The sequence below is a fragment of the Calidris pugnax genome, unplaced genomic scaffold, assembly GCF_001431845.1.
Source record: "Calidris pugnax isolate Ruff unplaced genomic scaffold, ASM143184v1 scaffold113, whole genome shotgun sequence".
Lineage (NCBI taxonomy): Eukaryota > Metazoa > Chordata > Aves > Charadriiformes > Scolopacidae > Calidris > Calidris pugnax.
In genome coordinates this window covers 1,036,956-1,043,593 of record NW_015090879.1, presented here as the reverse complement: position 1 = coordinate 1,043,593, position 6,638 = coordinate 1,036,956, and the positions used below count along the sequence as shown (strand labels likewise).

Here is a 6,638-nt window from a genome sequence, read left to right as displayed (position 1 = left end):
AGAGGAAACAAGAAAGGGCCTCTTTCAGGCTAATCTCTTACCCCTCTTTCCTCTATAGCATTTATTTGTTTATTTAATGCCGGCACGCTCCCCCCTCCCAGGATGGATTTTTTGCGTTTACTCAAAATCCTCCCTTTCCGCTTTTTTTTTTTTTTTTTTCTTAGTCCGGGACGTTTAAAATACCCGTAATCGCGACATGGCACGTCTGGGAGGCATCTTACCGCCCTGCGCAGGAGGAGGAGGAGGAGGAGTGGGCAGCACCCCCCCGCCCAGGAGGCTCGGCGCCCCCCCCCCAGCCCCGTCCCCGGCTGGAGACGGAGGGTGACGGGGCTGGTTAATCTTTACAGGGTTCTGGGGAGCCGGGGCTGCGCCTGGCGCTGCTTCAGCATCTCCTTCGGCATCTCCATGGTTACGGGGCTGACCCAGTTCTCCTCCCAGAGCGGTCCAGGGTGGGGTGGGATGCGCCTCGGTGGGGCTGGGGGCACCCCAGTGTCAGGCTTCGGGTGCTTGGTCACCCCACTGGGTCCCCCCAGTTGGGCATCACAGACCTGCCGGGGAGCTGGGAGAAGTGGGGAGCAAGGGTGGGGGGTCACAGGTGCCCCCAGGGAGCCAACAGAGATGCCAGAGCATCCCAGTGCCCAGGAGGGGTTGGGGGCTGCAGGGGGTGAGGAACAACCCGGGGCTGCGAGGGGGCCCTGGCCCCAAAGATCCAACTGAGGGAGAAAAGGGGGGGCAAAATACTGATGGGAACAATCAGGTGCTTCGGCAAAGGCTGTGGGGCAGGAGGGAGGGTCCCAGCAGGTGCCCCCACACAGGTGGGGAAGGGTCCCTGACGATGGGTGGGGAGAGGAAGAGGAGGAAGGTGATAAATGAGCACCTCTGCCTCACCAGGGAAGAGGGATTTTTGGGGGGTGTCTGCTTCCTCGAAGCCCCCAAGGAGAAGTGGGGGTGCAAAGCCCCAGCAGTGGGTTGGTGGGTCCTCCTGCCCCCAGGCTGCCCCTCATGCTGGGGCTGCCTCCAGCTCGGAGGGAGAATCCTGAAATGCTGCCAACACCCGGAGCAGGTAGGCCCTAAAATCAGTACTTTTTTTTTGGGAAAAAAGGCTTCTTAGAGCTGCTGCTGCCAGTCCTGAGCAGGGCACAAGGCGCTGGGGCAGAGCAGCAGCACAGCTCCCAACCACGTGCTCCTCCTTCTGTTGGGAAGTAAGGCAAGGGCTTATTTCCCCTAAAAGTACTTAATTCTAATTAATTGCTTCAGGTTTGATAGGCAGTTGCTCGTATAAATGTAATTGCCCAGCAAGGGGTATAATTCAGCACATGTGAGCTGGGAACTCACAAGTAACTCCAGCTGCCGAGTTACGCATCAGGCGGGTTATAAAAACAATATTTTGGCTGAAACGTGCTGCGGCGTTAACCCTCCTGGGCAACCTCACGGGAGAGGGAAACGTTAAAGGACGGGTCCAAACGTGCTCCGTTTGTGGGCAAAGTGGAGCTTCGAGGGGAGAAGTTTGGATGGGGCTGTGCTCAGGGATCCTCCTGGAGCAGCTCCTGCCCGAGGATGCTCCAGCCCCTGTCCGGGCACCTGGAAAAAACCCAACTGTTGTCCAAACAAGATTTAGCAACCCTGTGCCCGGGAGGAAGAGGAGGAGGAAGGCCATGGGGCAAACTCCGTGGCAAGTTCCAGCCAGGTTGCTCCAGGATGGATGATTCTCCAAAAGGTGTTTGGGTGGGAGCAGGAGGAGAAAGCACCGGAGCTGCTGAGCTGTCCCATGGGGAGCTGGAGCTGCTCTCCAGGAGGGATGGTGGAGCAGCACCAGGAGCTGCTTGTGTTGGCAGTGCCCAGCACACGGGGCTTTGCCCAGAAGGCGACCACACGCCTGGACTCTCTGTGGCACCCGTGGGCTTTCCACTGGGATGGGGAGCGCTGGTGGTCGTGGTGTGGGTGAAGAGCTTGGTCTCCTGCGCTGACCTGTTGATGGGATGGTGGTGACAGCGGCCAATGGTGTGGCCTGGGGACATCCCCAAGGGCTCAGAGATGGTCTCATGGAGACCAGCTCCTCCAGCAACCCAAGCAACGCATTGTCTCTTCTGGGATGAGCAGCAAGATGGTGTTCCTCAACTCTGGCAGCGGGTCGGGTCTCAACAGCCTTTCTCTCCAGGTACTCTCTTCCATGTCCTGTGCACGGGGACAGACTGGGAGCACCACTGGGACCCAGAGTGAGAGATCACTGGAGCCACAGCCCTGTGGGGGGTCTCGGAGCAGCAGTGACACACAAGAACCAGCTGTCCCCTTCTGGAGCATCTTCCTCGGTTCCAGCTGCGTCCACACACACCTCGGCCATGGTGAGCTCCTTGCCATCCCCACTCACACAGCACGTGTCCACCTCCAGCCAGGCTGGTGTCACAGCTCCAGTGGAATCGGTGCTCCTGGCAGATGGGATCCATCCAGGAGCACTGGGACAGGGAACCACGTATCTCCAAGAGGGACAGGCAGGAACAGGGCATCTTCTCGCAGCCACCCTTCCCTGGGGATGGGTGTGGGAGCCGGGGGCACCCATGTCTGCCCCTCTGGTGGCCTGATCTTGGGCTAAACCCTCCTCGAGATGCCAGGAGCTCGGGGCCAGTGCCCTGACCATGCTGCCCCTTTCCCCCGTGTCCCTGCGTGACGTCTGCTGCCCGGTTAAATCAGATCTGTGCTGAATCCTGCCGTTTCCAAGGCAACATAAAAGAATCAGAGGAGCAAAAGCCACCCAGCAGGGCTGTGGCTGGGGGACGGCCAGCTCCCGCTGAGCCCAGGTGGCTGGGCAAGCTGGCCAGGGGAGCAGGCACCGTGGCAAGCACCGGGGCATCCCTGACGGTCCAGTCTCATCCTGAAGACACCCTGTCTGGACCGGGCTCTCCCCGGGCAGAGCTCGGGACCTCTGTGTTGGTGGCACCCCAGGGTTGGTTTGGGCCATGATGGGCAGCTTGGGAGGGAGCAAGACCTCGCTGGGGAAACACAGGGGCAGGGACACACAGGAGCCAGCAGCCATCTTGGGTAGCGTGATGCTGCAGCCACGCGGCCCCAAAAATTGGGCCACCTCCATGGGGAGGCAGTGGGGACAGAAAAAACCAGCCCCAGGGCCTTCAGCAGCCCCCAGGATGGGTCTGGGATGGGATCAGCTGCACCCAGACCCCAGCCCATCACCAGGGCTTGGGCTCCAAGGGTTTGTACCACCGTGATGGGGCTGGTACCAGCCTCCCCCAGCACGGAGGGGCTGGGGAAGGAGCTTTTCCCGTTACCCAGCAGCCGCTGCCTTCCCGGCTGCACGGCTCCCAGCTCTGCAATGCAGCTCACCCCGCTCTCTGCTGTGTGTGAATCCCATCAATATTTCATGGAGCTGCTTCCTCCAGGGGAAGGGCTGCTATCAGCTCTGGCTTTCTGCTGCTCCTACCAGCGCTCCTCTTCTGGCAGAGAACATCTGATTTCCTTCCACTGGTGGCCAGCACCCAACAGCCCCCCCCCTTCCCCTCCTCTTTCTGCCTTTCCAATATTGCTGTGCCTTTCAGGGGCTCTGTGTCCCACGTGGGGCAAGAGCTGTGAAGTCCCCTCAGGTTCAAATCTGACCATCTTCTGCCCCTGGTTGCTCAACCCTGCTCTCAGCAGAGATGCCCAACGTTACAGCCCCTTGTTGGGCTCCCCAGGACCAAGCCACCAGCCCCTGCAGCTCCAGGATGGGTGACCAAACCCACCCACATCCCCTGTGGGTCCCCCCAGCTCCATGTCCAGCAGCAGGACAGTCAATGTGGCCCCGTGACAGCTCAGAGCCAGTAGCCCAGACCCCATCTGACTGGGTCCAATCCAGCCCGCAGGTCCCAGCTCGCTCCCGAGCCCAGCGGGGGTAAGGCAGGCTGTTTGCAGGGAGAAAAAAAAAGTTGCTTTTTAAATGCTCAGGCTGCACTATTACAGCAAAGCTTCTTAAGGGATCAGCAGAAATCTTGCTTGCCGTAGGAAGACTTCTGCGAGCCGCAGCGGTGCCAGGAGATGGGGGGAGGCTGGCACTGCCTGGGGCAAACACCCATCACTGCCACGGTGTGTGCCCGACCCGGGGAGAGGAGCTGGGGCAGCTCTTCTGGGCTGGGACCGGTACCCATGTCCCAGGCTGATGGGATGCTGCTCCCGGTGGGATGCTGCTCCCGGTGGGATGCTGCTCCCGGAGCACGGATGCCTTGGCCGGGAAGAGGGGCAGCACAGGAGCGTGTCTGGGGTGGAGGCCAAATGCTCTCGCACCACTCCACCACCCAGCAACTAAAATTGGTGCAATTTTCTCTCTTCAGGCTGAGAGATCCCCAGCTCCAGGAGTCCCTTGGTCTGTGGGAAGGATGAGGACCCCAGAGGGGGGTCCCACCGTGATCCCTGCCCGGTGGGACACAGCACCCCGGGGAGGTGGGGAGCCCTGTGTGACAGCAGCGAGCGTGGTGTGTCAGCGGGGCTGTCAGCCCTGCGCTAAATCGCTTTAAAAATAATTACTAGATGAGCCTGTTTCCCTCCTATTTGAGATGCTGTGACAAAACATTGTTAAGTGCCTTGAAATGGATGCGAGGAGATGGTGCCACGCGGGTTGGGTTTTAATAAGGAGGAAAATGAGGCGCTTTCATAACCTTAAAGCTGCATCTTGCATCAATGGGAGGCTTCCCAGAGCGAAGCGAGAGCCGGGGTGAGCCCAGCGAGGGCCCCATCTGCACGGGCTGAGCTCGAGGAGCGGCTTGTGGGGATTTGGGGTGCAAGGGGTGGACCAAGGCACCGCCGTCTCCTCCTCTGCCCGTGTCCCACAACGGCTGTGGTGACCCGGGCTGCGAGGACGGGGCTGAAACGGGGACGGAGCGAGAGGAGCTGGGAGGTGGGAGGCGGCAGGAGTTCGGCCTCACGAAGGGATGTGGTTGAAGGTCCATCGCTCCTCGGGAGGGACGCGTGAGCTCGGCAGAAGGGCTGCCTTCCCAGAGGTGTTGATGTGCAAAGAAACGGGCACACCTCTAAACTGGGGCTGGAGGAGAGAGGTGTGGGAACAGCCACTCTGCTGCTCGGGGAAGGGGTTGGGGTGCAGCCGGCCACGCTGGGGCTGTTTTGGGCAAGTGGCTCCTTGTCCCGTGGTGGGGGGATGTCCCCAGGATGCTGTGCCCGGCAGTGAAGCCCATCCCCGTGTTGCCAGCCCGAGGGGACAGCAGGCTCCTGCTCTCAGCACACGAATGAAATCAGCAGCGCAGCCCCGTGGGATGCTCCCTGTGCGCCGGGTGATGCAATTCAGCCCGGGGCTGGTTGTTTTGCTCAGCCTCCAAAGACCCCTCGCGACGCTTCCCAGACCCCCAGGAGCGGGCACTGGCCATCACAGAGCCTGGCACGGCCACCACCTCCCACGGGGACAACCCTGCAGCTCAGTGAGAGCCCCCACATGGTGGCCCTGGCTCTGGGGGGACCATTTTGAGGTGCAGAGCGGCCATCGCTCGGCGGCAGCTCAGGGGACATGGTGGCCCAGGCAGGGCCATGCCCATTTGGGTCCTTCTCTGCTGCAGGGAATAAGCCCACGCTGCCCTCGGGCTTCTCACAGAATGGTCAGAGTTGGAAGGGACCTTAAAGATCATCGATCCAACCCCCTGCCCTGGGCAGGGACACCTCCCACCAGAGCAGGTTGCCCAAAGCCCCATCCAACCTGGCCTTGAACCCCTCCAGGGATGGGGCAGCCACTCTCCCCACTTACTGTAATCCCAGTTACAGGGATTACACCTCTGCCCGTCCCGGGGTATCATTTCACTCTTCCTCACCAGTTCTTTAACAGATTTCCCTACAGAACCAGCCACAGCACCTGCCTGAAATGCCACGGAGGGCAGGACGGGCTCTCCACGTCGAGCAGAGCCCAAGGGATGTAGGAAGCACCGACTGGAGATGCCGGGAGGAGGTGAGCACCGGGGTTATGTGGGCTGCTCGGTGGGAGGACGAGGCCCCCCGAGGCAAACCCTCCCCAGGCGGGACCCCCCGTGTCCCCTGGCCCCCAGCCCCCCGTTTCCCCGGTGGTGGGGACCGGCGTACACGGGACGGGGTTGACGTCAACAGCCTTTCAGCGGGGATGATGGATGGCACGGAAAGCGCTCCCGTTCCCGAGCCGCCGGCTGGGAAACGCTGCCCGCCTGCCGCCCCGACCGGGGGGGGGCTCCGGTAAACCAGCCCCGGCGGCCCAGGAGCCCTCGGGAACGGGGGGAGCACGGCTGCGGCCCCCACGCTTTCGGTGCAGCGATGTTTTTGGGGCGTCACGTCTCAGCCTGGAGCCCGGGGTTTGCTTTAGGGGCGCCGGGCGCACCTCGGCAGCAGCCGTGGGGTGCGAGACGGGCACCGGGGCTGTCCCACTGGGGGCCGGGACCCCCCCTTCTCCCCTTTAACCCCCCGGGGCTACCGGAGCGCCCGTCCTGCTCCTCTCCGGCACCGCATCCGCGACGGGCATCCCCCAAAAATCCCTGCCCCCCCACCCTCACCCCTGCCGCCGGCGGGGGATGCTCCGAGGCAGGTGCGGCCCCGCTCCCCACCCGGTAGCCGCGGGGACCGAACCGGTCGCCGTCCCGGGCCACCGGGAGCGCCCCACCCCGCGCTGCCGCCGCCGCCGCGGGCAC

General features: G+C 62.3%; 1 protein-coding gene across 1 annotated transcript in view; it reads right to left on the bottom strand.

Annotated features, from left to right (window-relative positions):
• Positions 1-6,638, bottom strand: part of RIMS3 (regulating synaptic membrane exocytosis 3) — a 14,711-nt gene that overhangs the window by 7,010 nt on the left and 1,063 nt on the right. The window lies entirely within an intron of this gene.